Genomic DNA, 24,249 nt, shown 5'->3' with positions numbered 1-24,249 from the left:
AATTAAAATTGTAGGTAAAAATAATTTTCCTGTGTTTCTTTTAAAGAGCAGAATCTTACATAAGCCATATATGGCACTTATAGAACCATGCTGTTATCTGTTTAGTGAATTATCTAGCTTCCCACAAATGTAGGAGAATTTGCTTCAGCCTGTCTAGGTAATAGTAGTTGTAATTGGACTTCCTTTCCTCTTGCATTATATCCTCGCCAGCTTTGAAGTCCTTCAGTGGCTCTTCCTTGTCTGTTGTAATTGAATGAAGTCCATCTTCTTCCTAGCCTGAGTTTTACAATCTGAACTCAGTTTACCTTTCAGGTTTATGTGTTCTTTTTTTGCAATCAGAACTCTTGCATTTAGACTAATGCATGCATTCATTTTCCCATGTACTGGTATGCTTTGCTCCTTTCCTCTTCTGTGTTTTTGCTTATATCCTCAGTTAGTTCTTGTCATTAAACAAACCACCCCAAACTTCAGGGGCTAAAACAATAATTCATTAATTGTTATGGGGTTGGCAGTTTAACTAGGCTCAGCTGAATGGTTCTTTTGGTCTTGTTTGGGCTCACTTATGTGAAGCAATCACCTAGCTTGGGTTTCTTCACTATCTGGGTTCCAAAACCAGCAAAAAAGGGCAAGTCCAGTGCATAACTATTTTCAGCCTTCTAGGTCATGCCTGCTGATGTCCCGTTGATCAAAGCAAGTCATAGAGCCAACCTTAGTTTCCAGAATGGAGAAAGAAACTGTACCTTTCAATGGCAGATGCAGCAAGGTCACATTATAAAGGGATGTATATACAGGAATGGGAGGAATTTTTGGCTATTTCGCAGTCACCAAACCACTGTAAATCTTATCCAGCTCCACTAAGAAATATTGTATGATCATCCTAGCCCATGTTGTTCTCCCCCAGTTCTGATTTGTCATATGCACTGGCCCTTGCAATTTGCTGTTGATTAACTTATTATACATTTTGCCTTTTAAATACAGAGGATTATTATTAATTTCTGTTTTTGTATTATGTGTTCTACTTCAAAGACTAATTTGGAAATAATTGTTTAACTTCTTCCCTTGACTGTAAACTCATTGAGGGCAAAACTATGCATTATACTTCTTTCTACTCTTCTATGTATTTGTTTGTTAAATCTAAAAATCAACTCTCAGTTATTTACTTGAGGACTACTTTTCATTCAGCTCTCTAGGAGGTGAAAGACATTCATTCTTCCATTCATTAAACATTTATTGAATGGTTGTTCTGTGGTAGGTATTATGCTAGATACTAAGAATACAAAGATGAGTAGAATTCTGCCTCTGACCTTAAGAAATTTGTAATCTTTTAGGAAGACATTGTAAATTGTCTTAGAAAACATGTAATTGTGCATGTGCTTCTAAGCCTATTTCTTTTTTAAAAAAAATAAAATTTATTTATTTATTTATTTATTTATTGGCTGTGTTGGGTCTTTGTTGCTGCAGGCAGGCTTTCTCTAGCTGTGGTGAGCGGGGGCTACTCTTAGTTGCAGTGCATAGGCTTCTTATTGCAGTGACTTCTCTTGTGGAGCATGGGCTCTAGGTGCGTGGGCTTCAGTAGTTGTGATACTTCAGTAGTTATGGCACAAGGGCTCAGTAGTTGTGGCATGCAGGCTCTAGAACGCAGGCTCAGTAGTTGTGGCACACGGGCTTAGGTGTTCTGCTGCATGTGGTCTCTTCCTAGACCAGGAATCGAACCCATGTCCCCTGCATTGGCAGATGGATTCTTAACCACTGTGCCACCAGCCACCAGGGAAATCCCCTAAGCCTATTTCTTCTTCTATTTTTTTGTTTTTACAAATCCAAGTAACAATTTTATCATTTAAAATAAAATATACACAGTCAAACAGGAGGCATCCAGATGTTCAGAATCATGCAGAAGGGGTGGTCTGGTTGGTGTTATCACTGCGTACCTTGCCTATTTAAGAATTCATCAGCAAAAGGCAGTTCTTCTGTTCTTCATTCCAATATATATAATTTACCCAAGTCAGGGAGTTCTAAACATACACACACAAAATAAACCCTCATTTAAAGCTACATCAGTACAAAGTTTCAATAAATTGAATTCAATGCATTGTCAAACTAACAATTCCAACGATCAAACCCATCACTAGAAAACATGCAATATTAGCACCTGATCTAAAGGCAAGCTTATGTCATTTATTAAAACACCAACAGGAGATTAACCAACAAAGCAACTAATATGTTAATCTTAATATGACACTGAATAAAAAACAAAAACAGTATATTAAGTACCACTCCACTGGGCTACATCTGTCAAACAGTGCCTAAGCCTGTTTTTTACTCTGAACCTAGATTTCTGCCTCACGCTCAACACACTGGTTACCTGGCTTTTCACTATAGATGGGACAGTCTCCTGCTATCTGTTATACTGCTAGATGGTTGTTGCCTAATCTAGTCTGTGTCTCGTTTTTCCTGCTCTGGTTTATATGACTATTATTTGTTACTGTTCTTTTTATAAGAGACATTAATCACAGGGTACATAGAACATATGTATACAATTTAAAGAATAATTATAAGGCCAAGTGGTCAAGAAATAGAACATTGCCAGTATCTCAGAAGCCCTTTCCTTATCTCACCTTTTCTTACCCCAAAGGAATTCATTCTTGTGCTTTTTATGAAAAATCATGTCCTTGTTTTTTCTTTATAAACTTACTACCTATGTTTGCATTCCTAGTTAACATAGTTTAGTTTTGCTTATTTTTGAACTTTTATATAGATGGACTTACATTGTAAGTATACTTTTGTCTTGCTTGATTTTTTTTTCAGTGTCTATTGTGAGATTTATTCATGTAGTTCAGAGTAGCAGTAGTTTCTTCATTTTTGTTTTAGAATATTTTTTGTGATAGGTAGAATAATGGTCCCCCCTAAGATACTCACTTCCTAATCCCTGAAACTTCTGAATATGTTACTGTACAGGCAGAGTGGACTTTGCAGGTGCGATTAAATTAAAGTTCTGTGATGGGAAGTGGGTTTAGTGTACTCACAAAAGGCCTATAAGAGGGAAGCATATATATTTTGTCAGAAATAAGGGGATGTGATGATGGAAGCAGAGGTCAGAGAGATTTGAAGATGCTAACTGCGCTACTCCAGCTTTGAAGATGCAGGATGGGGCCATGAGCCAAAGAATGAAGGCATCTTCTAGAAGTTGGAAAAGGCCAGGAAGAGGATTCTTCTCTAGAGCCTCCAGAAGGAGCATAGCCTTACTAACACCATGATTTTAGCCCCAGCGAAAGCCTGGACTTCTAATTTCCAGAACTGTAAGACCATAAATTTGTGTTGTTTTGCTGCTAAATTTGTGGTAATTTGTTATGTCAGCAGTAGGAAGCTAGTATATTTTTTCACTGTATGAATATGTTATAATTTATCTATCCTTCTCCTGCTGGTTGTTTCCAGTTTTTGGCGTTTATGGACAGTGTGGCTGTGAAAATCCTTATACATATTTCCTGGTGCATGTGAGAGAAGAGTGTTTTTACGGTATATACCTGGGAAAAGGGTTGCTGGGTTATAGTATGTACATATTTTCAGCTTTACTTTATAATACAGAACTATTTTCCAAGGTACATTCCTAGTAGCCGTGTATGAGAGTCTACTTTTTATATTTAAATAGTTTCTTTTTTTATATTCACTATGACAGTGCTTCCTTTTTTTGTGTAGGTGGGTACTCAAAATTTGCTTCAAGTCAAAACACATTTGGGAACTAATTTATACTTTTTCCAACCTAGAAATAGTAGGTTTATTTTTATTCTCTTTTTGGTCAACCAATTTTTCTGTTAACTTTAAGAGCAAAATTATAACCATGCAAGTGGTATAATTTAATTTGTAATGATAGTTGTAGAGTAATAATTTCTCTTGCTGACAACATTTTTATATGAATTTGATAAGTAATAGTTGCATACTAGGTTTAAGTTCTCATCTTCCGTGCCAGCATGATTATTTCCTTTCATCAACATTCAGGCAGTTCAGGGACTGTTTTGGACAGCATTATGTTTGTGAATATGACTATTTTTTCTTCTGTTGGTTAAGAAGCATGCAAAATGGTGTACTAAGTAATGATTACCGTTTATTGGGCACGGTCGGTTTTGCAGACACTGTGATGAGTAAGCATTTTACAAATATTATATATTATCACTTTTAATCCTTAAATAGCCACAGTTGTTAACTCTTTTTTTATAATTGAAGAAATTGAGGCATAGAGAAGTTAAGTTAATGGGTCCTAGGTTACACAGACAGGATTTAAATCTAGGTAGTCTGGTCTTTTTTTTTTTTTTTTTGGGCTGTGCCACATGGCCTGTGGGATCTTAGTTCCCCAACCAGGGATTAAACTCCAGCCCTCGGATGTGAGAGTGTGGAGTCCTAACCACTGGACTGCCAGGGAATTCCCCAAGTAGTCTGGTCTTAATCTCTATTCTGTGGGGTTCCTGGAGCTAAAAGACAATAAACACACCGCAGTGTTATTAATTTCTCAGATAATACTCTTGTAGGGAGTTCTCTTCATCAAGTGTGGTTTGGTCTGGTTTATGTTTTTGGAATTCTTATATTAATACAATTTTTTATCCATTTGTCTTTGTGTCTTATCATTCTTATTTTCACTATCCTTTTAGTTCTCATTTTTCCTCTCATCTTTGTGTATACTAGTATATGTGAACCTGTATGACTTGTAAATCATGTAGTTTGATGTCTCATTTTTAGCTGGTTAATTAAATTACTTTACCAAATATCTGTTGATTAACTGCAAAGTTCATAATTTTTGATTATGGCAGAGGGTATAGTGATTATGATATTGTCTTCAGTGTCAAGGAGTTTGTAATCTAGGGGATTGTCAGTAATTATTAATTTGTTGGCTATTTTTCTTCTCAGTCTTTTTCTACCAAACAGTTGTTTCAAATGATTTTTCACCACATGGTATTTTACAAGTTAAATCTCCGTTTAGTATGTTCTGTCCATATTTTGATCATCTTTGGGTCTGTTTTGGCAACACCTCCAGATTTAGCATCATTGTCTGAATTCATTAGCATGCTATTTAGTTTCTATTTTAGGTCATTGAGGATATTGCCAAGGAGGACTTATTTAATTTCTCTCTTGCAGTATCTCATTTTCTTGCACTAAGATTATTTTAAAGCTATTAGTGTTGCTGAAAAAAATGAACCTCAAACAGTTATTTGACAGCATTGATATGGCAGCCAAATTACAATAATTTTTTCAGATATAATTTGTGATGTGGAATCAGAAAGAACCTGTGGTTCATGTACAACCTTGAGAAACTATTGTTGTATACCAGTGAAGCCTGGTGTGTTAGTTATCTATGGCTGCATAACAAATTACCCCTAATTTAGTGTTTTAAAACAACATTTATTATTTCAGAGTCTGTGGGTCAGGATTTTGTGTGTGACTCAGTTGGGTACCCTTTTAAGATTAATCACAGGCTGCAATTAAGGTAGGCTGTAGTCATCACAAGGCTCCACTGGGGAAGGATCTATTTCCAAGCTTACTCCAGGAGCTGTTGGTATGATTCCATTCCTTGTGGGTAGTTGGCCTGAGGGCTGTTGGTACCTTTTATAAGTGGAATCATGTGCTAACAGAGGTTGTCCTAGCATGTGGGCCTTTCCTTGGGGCAACATGGCCACTTTCCTCATCAGAGCAAGCAAGTAGGAAGAGCCAGAGAGAGAGAGAATGAGCAAGGTAGATGTCACAGTCTTTTGTATCTTGGAAGTGATATCCTGTCACTTTTGCCGTATTCTATTCATTAGAGGCAAGTCACTGGACCCACTCACATTCAAGGGGAGGGGATCAATAGCATTAGACAAGGATTATTGGAAGCCTTTTTATTATTTTTAAAATAAATAAATTTATTTATTTATTGGCTGTATTGGGTCTTCATTGCTGCGTGTGGGCTTTCTCTAGTTGTGGTGAGCAGGGGGGATACTCTTTGATGTGGTGCTCGGGCTTCTCATTCCAGTGGCTTCTCTTGTTGCAGAGCTTGGGCTCTAGGCACACAGGCTTCAGTAGTTGTGGCTTGTGGGCTCAGTAGTTGTGGCTGTCTGGCTCTAGAGTGCAGGCTCAGTAGTTGTTGTGCACAGGCTTAGTTACTCTGCTGCATGTGGGATCTTCCTGGACCAGGGCTTGAACCCATGTCCCTTGCATTGGCAGGTGGATTTTTTTTTTTTTTTAATTTTTAACTTTTTACAATAAACTGCATATATTTAGAGTGTACAATTTGGTATCCCAATCTCCCAATTCATTCCCCCCCAACCCTCCCAGCTTTCCCCACTTAGTGTCCATATGTTTGTTCTCTATATCCGTGTCTCTATTTCTGCCTTGCAAACCGGTTGATTTGTACCATTTTTCCATAGTCCACATATGTGTGTTAATATACGATATTTGTTTTTCTCTTTCTGACTCACTTCACTCTGTATGACAGTCTCTAGGTCCATCCATGTGTCTACAAATGTCCCAGTTTCATTGCTTTTTACAGCTGAGTAATGTTCCATTGTATATATGTACCACATCTTCTTTATCCATTTGTCTGCTGATGGACATTTAGGTTGCTTCCATGTCCTGGCTGTTGTAAATAGTGCTGCAGTGAACATTGGAGTGCATGTGTCTTTTTGAATTATGGTGTTGTCTGGGTATATGCCCAGCAGTGGGATTGCTGGGTCATATGGTAGTTCCATTTGTAGCTTTGCAAGGAACCTCCATACTGTTCTCCATAGTGGCTGTATCAATTTACATTCCCACCAGCAGTGCAAGAGAGTTCCCTTTTCTCCAAACCCTCTCCAGCATTTACTGTTTGTAGATTTTCTGATGCTGCCCATTCTAACCAGTGTGAGGTGATACCTCATTGTTGTTTTGATTTGCATTTCTCTAATACTTAGTGATGTTGAGCAGTTTTTCATGTGCCTCTTGGCCATCCATATGTCTTCTTTGGAGAAATGCCTATTTAGGTCTTCTGCCCATTTTTTGATTGGTTTGTTTGTTTTTTTGATATTGAGCTGGATAAACTGTTTATATATTTTGGAGATAAATCCTTTGTCTGTTGATTCGTTTGCAAACATTTTCTCCCATTCTGAGGGTTGTCTTTTTGTCTTGCTTATAGTTTCCTTTGCTGTGCAGAAGCTTTGAAGTTTCATTAGGTCCCACTTATTTATTTTTGTTTTTATTTCCATTATTCTTGGGGTGGATCAAAAAAGATCTTGCTGTTATTTACGTCGAAGAGTGTTCTTCTTATGTTTTCCTCTAGGAGTTTTATAGTGTCTGGCCTTCCATTTAGGTCTTTAATCCATTTTGAGTTTATTTTTGTGTATGGTGTTAGGAAGTGTTCTAATTTCATTCTTTTACATGTAGCTGTCCAGTTTTCCCAGCACCACTTATTGAAGAGGCTGCCTTTTCTCCATTGTATATCCTTGCCTCCTTTGTCATAGATTAGTTGACCATAGTTTATCTCTGGGCTTTCTGTCCTGTTCCATTGATCTATATTTCTGTTTTTGTGCCAGTACCATATTGTCTTGGTTACTGTAGCTTTGTAGTATAGTCTGAAGCCAGGGAGTCTGATTCCTCCAGCTCCATTTTTTTCCCTCAAGATTGCTTTGGCTATTTGGGGTCTTTTGCGTTTCCATACAAATGGTAGAATTTCTTGTTCTAGTTCTGTGAGAAATGCCATTGGTAATTTGATTGGGATTGCATTGAATCTGTAAATTGCTTTCAGTAATATAATCATTTTCACAATGTTGATTCTTCCGATCCAAGAACATGGTATGTCCCTCCATCTGTTTGTGTCATCTTTGATTTCTTTCCTTATTGTCTTATAGTTTTCTGAGTACAGGTCTTTTACCTCCTTAGTTAGGTTTATTCCTAGGTATTTTATTCTTTTTGTTGCAATGGTGAATGGGATTGTTTCCTTAATTTCTCTTCCTGATCTTTCATTGTTGGTGTATAGAAATGCAAGAGATTTCTGTATGTTAGTTTTGTATCCAGCAACTTTACCAAATTCATTGATTAGCTCAAGTAGTTTTCTGGTGGCATCTTTAGGATTTTCTATGTATAGTATCATGTCATCTGCAAACAGTGACAGTTTTACTTCTTCTTTTCCAATTTGGATTCCTTTTATTTCTTTTTCTTCTCTGATTGCTGTGGCTAGGACTTCCAAAACTATGTTGAATAGTAGTAGCGAGAGTGGACATCCTTGTTTTTTTCCTGATCTTAGAGGGAATGCTTGCAGTTTTTCCCCATTGAGAATGATGTTTGCTGTGGGTTTGTCATATATGGCCTTTATTATGTTGAGGTAGGTTCCCTCTATGCCCACCTTCTGGAGAATTTTTATCATAAATGGGTGTTGAATTTTGTCAAAAGCTTTTTCTGCATCTATTGAGATGATCATGTGGTTTTTATCCTTCAGTTTGTTAATATGGTGTATCACACTGATTGATTTGCGTATATTGAAGAATCCTTGCATTCCAGGGATAAACCCCACTGGATCATGGTGTATGATCCTTTGAATGTGTTGTTGGATTCTGTTGGCTAGTATTTTGTTGAGGATTTTTGCATCTAAATTCATCAGTGATATTGGTCTGTAGTTTTCTTTCTTTCTTTTTTTTTTTTTTGTAGTTTTCTTTTTTTGTAGTATCTTTGTCTGGTTTTGGTATCAGGGTGATGGTGGCTTCATAAAATGAGTTTGGGAGTGTTCCTTCCTCTGCAATGTTTTGGAAGTGTTTGAGAAGGATGGGTGTTAGCTCTTCTCTAAATGTTTGATAAAATTCACCTGTGAATCCATCTGGTCCTGGACTTTTGTTTGTTGGGAGATTTTAAATTACAGTTTCAATTTCATTACTTGTGATTGGTCTGTTCATATTTCCTAATTCTTCCTGATTCAGTCTTGGAAGGTTATACGTTTCTAAGAATCTGTCCGTTTCATCCAGGTTGTCCATTTTTTGGCATATAGCTGCTTGTAGTAGTCTCTTATGGTGCTCTTTATTTCTGTGGTGTCTGTTGTAACTTCTCCTGTTTCATTTCTAATTTTATTGATTTGAGTCCTCTCCCTCTTTTTCTTGATGAGTCTTGCTAGAGCTTTATCAGTTTTATTTATCTTCTCAAAGAACCAGCTTTTAGTTTTATTGATTTTTGCTATTGTTTTCTTTATTTCTTTTTTTTTTCTTTATTTCTATTTCATTTATTTCTGCTCTGATCTTTATGATTTCTCTCCATCTACTCACTTTGGGTTTTGTTTGCTCTTCTTTCTCTAGTTTCTTTAGGTGTAAGGTTGGATTGTTTATTTGGGATTTTTTTTGTTTCTTGAGGTAGGATTGTATGGCTGTAAAATTCCCTCTTAGAACTGCTTTTGCTGCATCCCATAGGTTTTGGATCGTTGTGTGTGTTTTCACTGGCATTTTTCTCTAGGTATTTTTTGATTTCCTCTTTGATTTCTTCAGTGATCTGTTGGTTATTTAGTAGTGTATTGTTTAGCCTCCATGTGTTTGTGTTTTTTACACTTTTATTCCTGTAACTGATTTCTAATCTCATAGCATTGTGGTCAAAAAAGATGCTTGATATGATTTCAGTTTTCTTAAATTTACCGTGGGTTGATTTGTGACCCAAAATGTGATCTGTCCTGGAGAATGATCAGTGTGAACTTGAGAAGAATGTGTAGTCTGCTGTTTTTGGATGTAATGTCCTATAGATATCTGTTAAATCTAGCTGGTTTATTGTGTCATTTAAAGCTTGTGTTTCCTTATTAATTTTCTGTCTGGATGATCTGTCCATTGGTTTACGTGGGGATGTTAAAGTCCCCCACTATTATTGTGTTCCTGTCGATTTCCTCTTTCATAGCTGTTAGCCTTATGTATTGAGGTGCTCCTATACTGGGTGCATATATATTTATAATTGTTATCTCCTCTTCTTGGATGGATCTCTTGGATGGATACCTTGATCTTTATGTAATGTCCTTTCTTGTCTCTTGTAACATTTTTTATTTTAAAGTCTATTATCTGATATGAATATCGCTACTCCAGCTTTCTTTTGATTTCCATTTGCATGGAATATCTTTCCATCCCCTCAGTTTCAGTCTGTATGTGTCCCTAGGTCTGAAGTGGGTCTCTTGTAGGCAACATATATATGGGTCTTGTTTTTGTATCCATTCAGCCAGCCTGTGTCTTTTGGTTGAAGCATTTAGTCCATTTACATTCAAGGTAATTATTGATATGTATGTTCTGATTACCATTTTCTTATTTGTTTTGTTTTTGTTTCTGTAGGTCCTTTTCTTCTCTTTATGTTTCCTGCTTAGAGAAGTTCCTTTAGCATTTGTTGTAGGGCTGGTTTGGTGGTGCTGAATTCTCTTAGCTGTTCCTTGTCTGTAAAGCTTTTGATTTCTCCATTGAATCTGAATGAGATCCTTGCTGGGTAGAGTATTCTTGGTTGTAGTGTGTTCCCGTTCATCACTTGAAATATATTGTGATGCTCCCTTCTGGCTTGCAGAGTTTCTGCTGAGAAATCAGCTGTTAACCTGATGGGGGTTCCCTTGTATGTTATTTGTCATTTTTCCCTTGTTGCTTTTAATAACTTTTCTCTGTCTTTAATTGTTGCCAATTTGACTACTATATGTCTTGGCGTGTTTCTCCTTGGGTTTATCCTGCCTGGAACTCTCTGTGCTTCCTGGACTTGGGTGACTTCCTTTCCCATGTTAGGGAAGTTTTCAACTATAATCTCTTCTAATATTTTTTGGGTCCTTTCTCTCTCTCTTCTCCTTCTGGGACCCCTATAATGAAAATGTTGGACAACGTTTAACATTATCCCAGAGGTCTCTTAGGCTGTCTTCATTTCTTTTCATTCTTTTTTCTTTATTCTTTTCCACATCAGTGATTTTCACCATTCTGTTTTCCAGATCACTTATTTGCCCTTTTTCCTCAGTTAATCTGCTTTTGGTTCCTTCTAGTGTAATTTTCATTTCACTTATTGTGTTGCATATCTCTGTTTGTTTGTTCTTCAATTCTTTTAGGTCTTTGTTAACCTTTTCTTGCAACTTTTCGATCTTTGCATCCAGCCTTTTTTCAAAGTCCTGGATCATCTTCACCATCATTATTCTGAATTTTTTTTCTGGAAGGGAGCTTATCTCCACTTTATTTAGTTGTTTTTCTGGGGTTTTATCTTGTCCCTTCATCTGGTACAAAGTCCTCTGCCTTTTCATTTTCTCTCCCTTTCTGTGGCTGTGGTTTTCAGTCCCACAAGAAGAAATACTGCTGATACTGCTTGATTCTGCTGTCTGCCCTCTTGTGGAGGAAGCATGCTTCCTAAGGGGAGGGACTGGTGATGGGTAGGGCTGGGTGGGTGGATCTCAGTAAAACTTTAATCTGATTTGGTGGGCGGAGCTCAGTAAAACTTTAATCTGCTTGTCTGCCAATGGGTGGGACTGTGTTCCCACCCTGTTCGTTGTTTGGCCTGAGGCTACCCAGCACTGGAGCTTACAGGCTCTTTGATTGGGCTAGTGGCTGACTCCGGGAGGGCTCATGCCAATGAGCACTTCCCAGAACCCCTGTTACCAGTGTCCCTGTTCCCGCAGTGAGCCACAGCTGCAGCCCCATCTCTGCAGGCAACCCTCCAACAGCAACAGGTATGTCTGGTTCAGTCTCCTATAGAGTCACTGCTCCTTCCCCCGGGTCCTGGTGCACACACAATTTTTTGTGTGCCCTCCAAGAGTGGAGTTTCTGTTTCCCTCAGTCCTGTGGAGGTCCTGCAATCAAATCCCAGTGGCTTTCAAAGTCTGATTCTCTGGGGATTCCTCCTCCTGTTGCCGGATCCCAAGGTTGGGAAGCCTAACATGGGGCTCAGAACCCTCTCTTTAGTGGGTGGACTTCTGTGGTATACCTGTTCTCCACTTTGTGAGTTGCCCATCCAGCATTTATGGGATTTGATTTTAACGCAATTGCACCCCTCCTACCATCTCATTGCGGCTTCTCCTTTGTCTATGGATGTGGGTGTCTTTTTGGTGAGTTCCAGTGTCTCTCTGTCAATGATTGTTCAGCAGTTAGTTGTAATTCCAGTGCTTTTGCAAGAGGGAGTGAGTGCACGTCCTCCTACTCTGCCATCTTGAACCATCTCCCCCACCAAACTTTGTTGTATTTTAAGTTTTATTCAACTAAAATATTTTCTAATTTGCCTAAAGACTTTCTCTGTAATATATGGGTTATTTAGAATAGTCATTGCCAATCTTTTTTTAAGAAGTCCAGATAGTAAATATGATAGGCCTGAGTCCATACTCAGCTGTAGTTACTCAACTCTGCGCTAGTAGTGTAAAAGCAGCCATAGACACACAACACATAAATGAATGGGAGTGGTGTTGTTCCTATAAAATTTTTATTTACAGAAAACAAGCACCCAGCTTCAATGTTTTTGTTTAATTTCCAAATGTTTGTAGAGTTTTCTATTATCTTGCTGCTATTGGTTTTTAGCTTAATATCCTTAGGAACAAAGAATATACTATGTATGATTTTATTTAACTTTGTTAAGATTTATTTTGTGACCTAGAATATGACAGGTCTCTCTTGGTTATATGTGCGCTTGAAAGGAATGTGTATTCTGCTTTTGTTGGAGTGTTCTATAAATGTCCATTAGTTTCAGTTGGTTGATGGTTGCTTTCTGATTCAGTTCTCTTACATCAACTAAGTGTCCTACAATTCAATTGAATTCTGACACTAACTGCTTGGAGTTAGTGAAGTCCTTACAGGCTAAGAGGTTCAGTTCCACAAGACTGCCCCCTCTTCAAACTCTAGCCTGGAGTATACCTTCTAGTCCTTGGTATCCTCAAGCTACTCATACTTTGCCTGGCTGGCCATGAATTTGGGGTTTCCCACAGATTCAGTAATTTTCTAGAGCAACTCACAGAACTCATGAAAGTGCTGTACTTATGATTACCATTTTATTATAAAGGATAAAAATGAACAGTCAGATGAACCGGTACATAGAGCAGATTTGTAAGGATTCCAAGCACAAGAACTTCTATCCTTGTGGAATCAGGATAGATTCCACTACCCTCCCAGTACATCAATATTTTCATCAACCAGGAATCTCCCTGAGCCTTGTTGTTTAGAGTTTTTAATATGAAGATTTCACTACTTAGACATGAGTGGTGAAATCATTGACCATGTAATTGAGCTCACATTTCTAGCTTCACTCTCCCTGGAGGTTGGAGATTGGGAGGTTGGGCTGAAAGTTCAAACCCTCTAATCACTTGTTTGGTCTTTCTGGTGACCAGCCCCCATCTGAATTGATCTAGGAGTCCCGCTGGGAGTCACCTCATCAGCATAACAGACATTCCTGTCATTCAGGAAACACCAAGCTCTGTCAGGAGCTGGAGATAAAGATTTATAGACCAAATATAAAGACTCAATATATTTTTTACTATACCATAGTCGTGTTGTTCAGTTCTGTGTTCTTACTGATATTGTTGTCTATTTATTTCTTTGAGACAGAAGTGTTGAAGTCTCCAGTTATAATTATGGATTTGTCTATTTCTCCTTTCAGCTTGTTAATTTTGATTTCATGTATTTGGATGCTCCTTTTTAGATGCACATATATTTGTAATTTCTTTGTAAATTGGCCCTCTGTGATTATGTGATGTCCCTCTTTATCTCTGGGAGTTTTCTTTGCTCTGAAGTCTAAATTGTCTGATATTAATGCAAACAGTCCTGACTTAATAATGGTTCAACTTACAAATTTTCAACTTTACGCTTGTGTGAAAGTGATACGAATTGACTAGAAACCGATCATGAGGGATGCACTTACAACCATTCTGTAACCATATAGCCATTCTGTTTTTCACTTTCAGTAAAGCATTCAATAAATTACATGAGATATTCAACACTTCATTGTAAAATAGATTATTTTGCCCAACTAGAGGTTAATGTAAGTGTTCTGAGCACGTTTAAGGTAGGCTGGGCTAAGCTATCATGTTTGGTACATTAGGTGTTTTAAATGCATTTTTGGCTTATGGTATTTTCCACTTAACAATGGGATGTAACCCCATCCATCATAAATAGAGGAAGGTTTGTATAGGTACTCCAGCTTTATGTGGTGTATCTTTTCCTGTTATTTTGCTTTTTAAATTCATGTTTATTTATAGTGATATTTATGTAATAAAAGCAAAACGCCTGAAACTCACAAGTTCTCAAATAAACTGAAGTATTATAATAATAATAATAATAATAATAAAAATAAAAAGCAGTATAGACTGACAGGCAAGAATTTAAAGATTTAATAAACAGTTGAATATCAAATAGACAGTCTTACTTCTAAATTCTACTTTGTCACTCACACTGAATTATATTTGAACAATGGTTCTCTGTTCAGGAGGTCCTGTACTGGAAATTCTGGAAACTGCTAGGTTACTTTTTTATGAGAGTTTAAAGTTAATGACGTATTACCATGTTGTACCTAATGCTGCCTTAATATGAAGTCACATTCAGTATGCTTTGAAGTGAAATAGCTGTACGTTAATCTGTTCTGCCAGGCTACAAAAATGTCACCAACATTTTGCTGATGCATGCTAATGTGTCAGGATTGAACTGTTTAGAGGGTAAAGAGAACTGGAGCAGAAGTAAGCATATCTTTGTTTTTAACCTACATATCCCTTTACTTTTTTTTCAACAATTTTATTTATTTACTTCTTTTGTCTGTGTTGGGTCTTTGTTGCTGCACATGGGCTTTCTCTAGTTGCGGCAAGTGGGGGCTACTCTTTGTTGCAGTGCACGGGCTTCTCATTGCAGTGGCTTCTTGTTGCGGAGCTCAGGCTGTATGTGTGCAGGCTTCGGTAGTTGCAGCAGGAGGGCTCAGTAGTTGTGATGCATGGGCTTAATTGCTCCATGGCATGTGGGATTTTCCTGGAGCAGGTATCAAACCCATGTCCTCTGCATTGGCAGGCGGATTCTTAACCACTGAGCCACTAGGGAAGTCCCATCCCGTTATTTTTGAAGTGAGTTTCTTGTAGAAATCATACTCATCTTCATGATCTCTGTCTTTTCAGTGGTGTGTTTTGGCCATTTATATTTAAAGTAATTACAGATATATTTGGATTTAGGCCAACCATTTTATTATTCATTTTATGTTTATACTTTCTGTTTTTGGTCTCCTGTTTCTCTTTCTTATCTTCTTTTGGATTATCTTAGCATGTTTTGGTATTCCACTTTATTTCATATTTTTTGCTTTTTATTATATCTTTTTTGTATAGTTTTTTAAAAAGTTATTTATTTATTTAGTTATTTGGCTGTGCTAGGTCTTAGTTGCGGCATGAGGGATCTTCGTTGCTGCATGCGGGATCTTTGTTACTCAAGTAGGATCTTTAGTTGTGACATGTGGGCTCTTAGTTGCAGCATGTGGGATCTAGTTCCCTAACCACAGATTGACCCAGGCCCCCTGCATTGGGAGCACAGAGTCTTAACCACTGGAGCACCAGGGAAGTCGCTGTATATATATTTGTTTTGAATGGTTGCTCTAGGGTTTACAGTATACCTACTTAATTTTTCGCAGTCTACTAGAATTATTATATCACCACTTCAAATAGAATGCAGAAGCCTAATCATCTGGAATGCAGAGACCTAACCATCAGATAGGTCTCTTTACCATTCTACCTTTTTGTTGTAATTGTCTTATGAGTTATATCTATATACATTGAAAATCCTTCCAGATAGTGTTATAATTTTTGTTCTTAATTTTCAAGCATATTTTTTTTTGAAAATTTGTTTGAAAGTATGTTGTTTAATAAAAGGAAAATTTCCTTATTTCTCGTGCTGTTGAATCAAGAAAATGAGCAATCAGCAGAAACACCATGAGACATAGACATCTTAGGAGCTGTCAGTCATGTTTCCCAGGACCATACAGTAGAACAAACCACCCAGATAAATAATGTTTCAAGGAAAAAGAAAAGACCCTTCACTTTAAATCCTGGAAATATGCAAATACAATATAGCTTCATATACTTGGAAAACTGGTTCTTTATTCTGCAGAGATTTTTCTGTCAGTGTAACAAGCTGAAAACAAAATATGAGTGACAAGTGCACACACTGAGTTGATGAGGAACATGGAAACCAGCAGTAACCACGTTACTCTCTCATTGAGGTTATGTGACTTCCAGGCAGAAGTATTGATTCAGACCTGGTCTCGTGCCACAAAGCTGAACACGAATTCAAATCTGAGCTGGGACATCTCTCCCCTGAATGGTAACTTCTAGCACTTCCCTTAGCTTATCTGGCTAATCAAGAAACTAACTCAATTATCTAGTTTATTTCAAGCATTAAGAATGTTTAATAAACAGGCTGTTGGATAATAAGAGTGTGACGTGCACCTCACTAAATATTGAAAAACCTAGGCCACATCATTCACATAGTTATTCTAAGTTAGATTTTTAGCTTTGTGGGGTTTTCCCCCCACCTTAAAATATCACCATAAATCTTTATCATACTCAACAAGAAGAACAATCCTAGGTTAGATTTTATGCTTCTAGCTTAGATTTTTGTTTGCTTGTATCAAAGGAGAGCTCAGAAAACTCTATTTTCCCATTCCCACAATTTTCTTCAGCTGTCCTGAAGCTATCCCTGCAGACAGCTCTTGTATCGTGGTCATCAGTTTCTGTAATTCTTTCCTATACACTTGTCTATGACAAGGTGCAGCCTGATCTTCTAAGATAAACTAGTGCTTATTAAGAAAAACAGAGTAACGTTTTTGTTAAATTTCTTTTCTCCTTACGTTTGATACAATGCAGGAAAAGTTAGACTGTACTATTCTGCCTAGGTCTTTGAATGGAATGAGTTCATAAAAACATGAGAATCCCTGTGGCCCCACAACCTCATCCACAAATAGTACTATCCCCAATTTTAATTTAATTTTAGTGTTATCACTGTGGGGTTTTTTTTTTATTCACGTATAGTTGATTCACAATGTGGTGGTAGTTTCAGCAAAGTGATTCAGTTATACCTATATATATAGTTTTGTATATATATGCTTTTTCAGATTCTTTTCCATCATAGGTTATTATAAGATATTGAATATAGTTCTCCACTGCTACATAGTAGGTCTTTATTGGTTATCTATTTTATATGTAGTAGTGTGTGTCTTTTAATCCCAAGCTCCTAATTTATCCCTCCCCCGCCCCCTTTCCCCTTTGGTAACAAGTCAGGAGGAGATTAGTCTATTATATTCATCTATATTTCTGTTCTTCATTCATTCCTGTTATTCCAAGTTTCCCTCCATTATAATTTCCTTTTTCTCAGAAGAAATTTATTTGGTAATTCTTTCACAGCAGCTCTGCTCACAATACATAATCTTAGTTTTCTTTTCTCTGCGTATGTCCTTATCCCTGAAGGATATTTTCTCTGTCAACAGAATTCTGGTTGGCAGTGCTTTACTTTCAGTACTTTAAAAATGTTTTTCTGTTTCTTGCTGACCTCCATGGTTTATAATGAGAAAGTCACAGTCAATTGAATTATTGTTCCCAGTAAGTAATATGTCATTTTTCTCTGGTTGTTTTTAAGAGTTTTTCTGTGTATTTAATTTTTAACAGTTTGGTTAGGATGTGTTTGGGAATGGATTTTTTTGTGCCTATCCTGTTAATTAAGGTTCTTCAATATATTGTTTTATGTCCTTCACAAAACTTGAGAAGTTTTAGCCATTATTCTAAAAATATTTTTTCTGCCCTACACTTTTTCCTCTCTTGGCATGACTCTGATGACTCAAATGTTAGAATTTTTGATATTGTCCCGCTGGTCCCTAGGGTCTGTGTTCATTTATAAAATTATTTTCTGTTTTTCTAATTTCTATAGATTTATCTTCAAGTTTACTGACTCTTCTGACACTTCCATTCTTCTGTTGACTCTAGTGACATTTTAAATTTCTGTTATGGTATTTTTTCCCTTCTAAAATTATTTTTATCCTCTATATCTTTACTGAGACTTTATCTTTCTGTTTGTTTCTAGGACTTTATATATCTTTCTATTCATTTCTTCACTTTTTGGAGCATTTTTATAGTAGCTGCTTTAATGTCCTTGATAAGTCCCAAATCTGTGTCATCTTGGTATTTGCATCTGCTGATTTTCTTTTTGCATGTAAGTTGAGATTTTCCTGGTTCTTTGTATATTTGGTAGTTTTGGATTGTGTCCTTGCTATTTAAAAAATTTAGAGAGACTTGAGTCTTATTTAAATTCTATGGAGAATATTGATATTTTAAAATTTTAACCACCTAGTTGTGTTGAGATTACACATTCTAACTATTCTTCCAAGTGTTTTGGTTTTAATATTAGTTCAGTTTTTTTTTTGTAGAACCCTCACCAAGATACAGCCAACATACAACAAACTGCATATATCCAGAGCGTGCAATTTGGTATCCCAATCTCCCAATTCATTCCCCCCCCAACCCTCCGTGCTTTCCCCACCAATTAGTTCAGTTTTTAAAGCCTTTGAAATAATACTCAGATCTGTCCCAGGTGTATACCACTGGTGGTCAGTCTGGCACCTGGATGGTGAGTCTAAGCCTTACTTCAGTTCTCAAAGTTAGTGGCATGCTGTTTAATGTCATATCTTTTAGTGATGCTAAATTTGATCTGTGAGTCTTAAGTATTATCAGTTTCATTCATCCATATTTATTTATTTACTTATTGTCTGTGTCAGACCTTAGAGGAGGCACACGGGATGTTTCGTTGCGGCATGCGGGCTGCTCCCTCTAGTTGTGGTGTGCAGGCTCAGTAGTTGTGGTGCGTGGGCTTAGTTGTCCCATGGCATGTGGGATCTTAGTTCCCTGAACAGGGATGGAACCCACGTCTCCTGCACTGGAAGGTGGATTCTTAACCACTGGATCACCAGGGAAGTCCCTCATTCATCCATTATTAAGTTCTAAATCAACCAATCTTTCACCTAAGAGTTTTGGTAGCCATTCATAATCATTGCCTACATTATTTCATTAGATGTTGCAGAATGGTGAATTTTTAATTCTGTAACTATTAATTATTTGGTTCTTTGAAATAGTTAATAATGCAGGAAAGGCACAGTAAATGCTTGACTTATTTTCCTTTTATTCATATTCAGAGTAATGAATTAGTACTCTAGTGGTTATTTGTAGTGTCTAATGAGTTGTTTTGAATATCATTATGAACTTACGGGTTATCATATATTTCATGTGTTTCAGTTCATTGCAGTCATTATTATTTTATTTTAAAATTTTATTTATTTATTTTTTAATTAATTAATTTATTTATTTATTATCTTGCCAATGCTGTGAGGCTTGCGGGTCTCAGTTCCCTGACCAGGGACTGAACCTGGACCACGGCAGTGAAAGTGCCCAATCCTAACCACCAGGCCACGAAAGAACTCCCTCCTTATTCTTTTAGATGTCAGATGTTCTCACTTCAAACCATCGTGAGCCCCTTCCACTTAGCTCCTGTATTCTTTTGACTGGACTCCATTATCTTGAACAAAGTTGGATTTACCATGAGGATAATGAAGCTTAAACTTCAGGGCTCTTTATTTGCATCAGCTTCTTTCAAAGCTTTGGAAGCAAAGCTTTAGTAATTGGTCATATGTAAAATTTGCAACAGTAAGATTTCTGAGATAGGGGCCTCTCTTAATAACATTCCAGGCCCCATAAAACCTGGATCTGTCCGGCGTCTTTGGTATATTCCCTGCCTTCAAGCACAGCAAGATTCTAGGCTTATCTTTTATACTTCCTGCCCCAGTTTTAGAAACAGCCAGAATCTCCAAGGAGCTTTTGTTCTTTTTTTGAGGGAAATAGTATTTGGAACTCTCAGTTTGGATGCTAGAGATGCTTAATCTGCTGGGCTGCATTGCTTCTAGGACTTCTCGATGCTTAGACTTGTCAAATACATGTTTAAATATTAAAGATCATGGTTTTTTTTTTTCATGTTTTCTTCAATGTAAGATATCAGGATTTTTACTTGACCTCTTTATACTGAAAATGTTGACTCTTAGTGACTTAATGTAGCCCTTTATTTGCTGTTTTTTACAGTATACCTATAATAGTTTTTAGATATCAGAATTGATATTATTTCTAACAACAAAACTACTAAATGCAGTTTTAAGATTTCTTTGTAGTTCTCTTATTCCTTAAGATATATCCCACTAGGGGTATACAATCAAAATACTGTATTTTAAAGCCACTTGAATTATTTTCTGTGTGATAATGCCACATACTTGGTATGCAGTGGGTTCTTGGTTTCAGTTTGTTTTAAATTTTTAGAGATTATAGTCCTTTCATTTTTAGTATTTGTTTTTCTTTTTTGATTTGTCTTTTGTCTTGAAGGAAGAGGTCACCATTCAATGTCTGGACAAAATGCTAAATTTATTGGTTTCCATTCAGGGAAGATCTGTGAAGCTTAGAGTTCAGGGATTAGTGAGGTGGGAGTGTTTAGGAAGTGGTTGAACTTTTGATAAACAAATGTGATTATGAAGTGTGGCTGTTACTGATTGGTTGACTTTCTGAAGTGTGGTCACTAATTTGAAGCTGTCATTGATAGACTGGGATGAGTTTAAAGCCACTTCTGATCATTTCTTTCTTGCTATGGTCCTTTCTTGAATTTGGAGTATAGGAATTTTTTTTCTTGTGTGTTAAACAATGATTTTCCTTCCAAAATCAAAACTATATCACAAGATACATTCTTAGAAGCCGACTTTCACCCTTATTCCCTCCATCCTATTTTCTCCTTTCTTTTGGGCAGAGGTGGGCGAACAGTAGTCTGCAGGCCAAATTTGGCCGTCCATCTCTTTTTGTAAATACATTTTTGTTGGAACACATACTCCTTTGTTTATGTACTGTCTGTGTCTTGTTTTGTGCTAAAATGGCCAAGCTGAGATGATATAGCTTGTAAAGACTGAAATATTTATTATTTGGCCCTTTACTGAAGAAAATTTACTGATCTCTACTATAATTTTCATCACTTTTTGGTTTTTCCTTCCTTTGCAAATATGTTAATATACTTAACATTTACCTTCCTTTTACACAAAAGTAATATACTGTAAACACTTAACTGCATCTTATTTTTTCTCACTTAACAATATATCTGGAAAATCACTCTGTGTCAATATATCTCTTATTCCTGGACTAGTACTCCATTACATAAGTGAACCATTTTATATTCAACCAATCCCCTATTGATGGGCTGTTAGTTTTTTCCCTAATCTTTTGTAATTGTAAATACTGTTATAGTGGAAAGACTTGTGAGGAAGTTTTTCACATATTTTTGCCATTGTACCTTTGGAATAGGTTCCTTGAAATGAAATTGCTGGATTAGAGTTTAAATGTAAATTATCTTATTATGCTGAATATTACCAGATTCCCCTGCATGGGGCCTATACTTTTTTTTTTTTTTTTTACTGTGATAAAGAGCATATAACATAAAATTTACCATTTAATCCTTTTTAAGTATACAGTTCAGTAGTGTTAAGTATATTCACATTGTTTCAAAACAAATTTCTAGAACTTTTTCATCTTGCAAAACTAAAATTCTATACCCATTGAACACAATGCCCCCCTCCTCTCCTCTCCTCCTCTCTCTAGTAACCACCATTCTTCTCTCTGTTTCCATGATTTTGACTGCTCTGGATATCTCATATAAATGGAATCATAAGAGTATTTGTCCTTTTGTGACTGGCTTTATCACTCAACCAGATTCATTCATGTTGTAGCATGTGACAGGATTTCCTTTTTTAAGGCTGAATAATATTCCATTGTCTATTCATTCCACATTTTTTTATCCATTCATTTGTAGATGAACTTGTGGGCTGCTTCCACCTTTTGGCTATTGTGAATAATGCTGCTGTGGGCTTGAGTGTACAAATATATTTGTCTGAGTCCTTGCTTTCAGTTTTTAGGGGTGAATACCCAGGAGTGGAATTGCTGAATCATATGGGAATTGATTCATTTTTTTAGCAACTACCATACTGTTTTTCATAGTGGCTCTATCATTTTATATCCTCACTCACAGTGTACAAGAGTTCCAATTTCTCCACACTCTTGTTAGCACTTGTTATTTTCTTCTTTTGATAGTAGCCAACCTAGTGGATGTAAAGTCATTTTTCATGTGGTTTTGATTTGCAGTTCTGTAATGATTAGAGGTTTTGAGCATTTTTTTCGTGTGCTTTTTGGCTATTTGTATATCTTCTCTGGAGAAATGCTTATTCAGGCCCTTTGCCTGTTTTTTTTTTAGTTGAATTATTTGATTTTTGTTTTGTTGAATTATTCTTTATCTATCCTGGGTATTAACTACATGTCAGATATGTAGTTTGCAGTTATTTCCCACAATTTCATAGGTTGTCTTTTGGCATATAAAATTTTAAAAATTTTGATGGAGTCCAATTTATCTATTTTCTTTGGTTTGTTGTGCTTTAGGTGTCATATCTAAGAAATCACTGCCTAATCCAAGGTCAGTGAAGATTTATGCTTGTGTTTTCTTCTAAGAGTTTTATAGTTTTAGCTTTTACATTTAGGTCTTTGATCCATTTGAGTTAATTTTGTGTATAATGTTAGGTAGGGGTATAAATACATTCTTTTGCATGTGAATATGTACTTGTCCCAGCCCCACTTGTTAAAACAAACTCCAGATCTTTTTAAGCCATGCATCTTTTGATTTTTACTTTTAATATAGAATAATGCAGTTATACCCAGAAATAATTAATATAATGGATTTACATGTACCCATCATTCAAAAATTATAAAATTCTGTCATTCTTACCTCATTTGATCCTCTATCCCCAACACAGTAACTCCTTTTCCTCTTAAGAACGCTTTAAGGCAAATCTAAGACCTTTTATCACCTTGTACATTGGTAGTTTATGTATCTCTTACAGAGAAAGACTTTATAAACGTAACTACACTACTTTTATTACACTCTACAAAATTACCGATTATTCCTTACCCAGTGCATGCTTAATTTTATCCAATTGCTAGTTGCTGCCTTAGGTTGATACATGTCTTGTTTCTTGTAATGTGCAGTGTAAAGCTTCTTTATTTTACATGCCATTTGTTTTGGGTCATTTTTTCATTTTTATGAGTCATTTTGTTCTTTAGGCTCTCCATCATCATGGATTTAACTCATCGAATCTTCATGTTGTCATTTAACATGTTCCTTGATCACCCTTATTTTTGTAAACTTATTAAATCTAGAAGCTTGACGAGACTTAGGGGTTTTTTGTTTGTTTTAAGGCAAGAGACTTCATAGGTGGTACCGAGAAAATTTCGTTTTCTGTCAGGAAGCACTTCATGTTTCATTGTCCTACCTTTTAGTGATGTTAAAGTTGATCAGTGAGTTCAACTTGATCTTTCCATATTAAAGTTCTCCATCCACTTTTTACCTTATGGTTTTAGCAGCCATTGATGGTCATTGCCTAGATTCATTATTTAACCAGGGATTGGAAAATGGTGATTTTCTAATTCTGTAATTTCTTCTGCATTTATTAGCTGTGACTGTTCTCTGAGGAAAAAGTTGCCCTCCTCATCTCTTTGGTTTCCCCAAAATACTGTTCATACCAGAAAGGCAGGATAAATGCTTGATTCTTTCTATTTATTTGCCAATTTTCAGAATAATGAGTTGTGCCTTAGCAATCTCCAAAATTGACCTCCAAAATTCTTTTTTCTTTTTTTGAGTGTCATTATGAACTCATGAGTGTTTATATTTTTGATGTTTTTCAATCATTGCAGTTACCATTCTTATATATGCTCAAATAGTTTCATCTTTGGCAAATGAGAATTTTTTCCCTTGACTCTGATTTCCTTTTGGTTTACTACTAATAGTATTGTTAACATTTTTGCTTTTTGATTTGACAAGATGCCCCAAATTCATTGTGCATAGTTTCCTGCACAAGACCTGGAATAAGCCATTTCTCCAAGGAGCTCTGATTTCTTTTAGTGGCATATGATGTTTAGAATTCACAATCTGGAGGCAGGGGTTCTCATTGATACTGGGTTATCACTGCTTTTAAGCCTTTTCAGGCCAATCCTCATGCCAAATCTTCTGCCATAATTTGATTGTCTGATACTTGTTATAGAGTTGATTCCTAGGGGCATATCTTGGGAACAGTATTCTTTGAGTTCTGGGTGTTCATAACTATTTCCTTTAGCCTAGAAGGTTACTTCGGCTGGATGGAACATGCTTGGCTCACATTTCCTTGGATACTTAGATATACAATAAGCTGTTTGTACCAGTGTCTGTTCTCAGTCTGATTTTTTTCCCC

General features: G+C 36.4%; 1 protein-coding gene across 4 annotated transcripts in view; it reads left to right on the top strand.

Moving 5' to 3' along the window:
• Positions 1–24,249, top strand: part of TTBK2 (tau tubulin kinase 2) — a 137,572-nt gene that overhangs the window by 9,007 nt on the left and 104,316 nt on the right. The window contains exon 1 of one of the 4 annotated variants that reach the window (XM_057722978.1): positions 11,584–11,635. The exons of the other annotated variants lie outside the window; for them this stretch is intronic. The gene's annotated coding sequence lies outside the window, so the exon portion shown is untranslated. Of the gene's footprint in view, positions 1–11,583; positions 11,636–24,249 lie in introns of those variants that run through there. 4 annotated transcript variants of the gene reach the window in all.

Source organism: Hippopotamus amphibius, chromosome 2 (genome assembly GCF_030028045.1).
Source record: "Hippopotamus amphibius kiboko isolate mHipAmp2 chromosome 2, mHipAmp2.hap2, whole genome shotgun sequence".
NCBI classification, from domain to species: domain Eukaryota; kingdom Metazoa; phylum Chordata; class Mammalia; order Artiodactyla; family Hippopotamidae; genus Hippopotamus; species Hippopotamus amphibius.
Note: the sequence above shows the minus strand (reverse complement) of the source record. Positions and strands in the feature narration are given on the sequence as shown.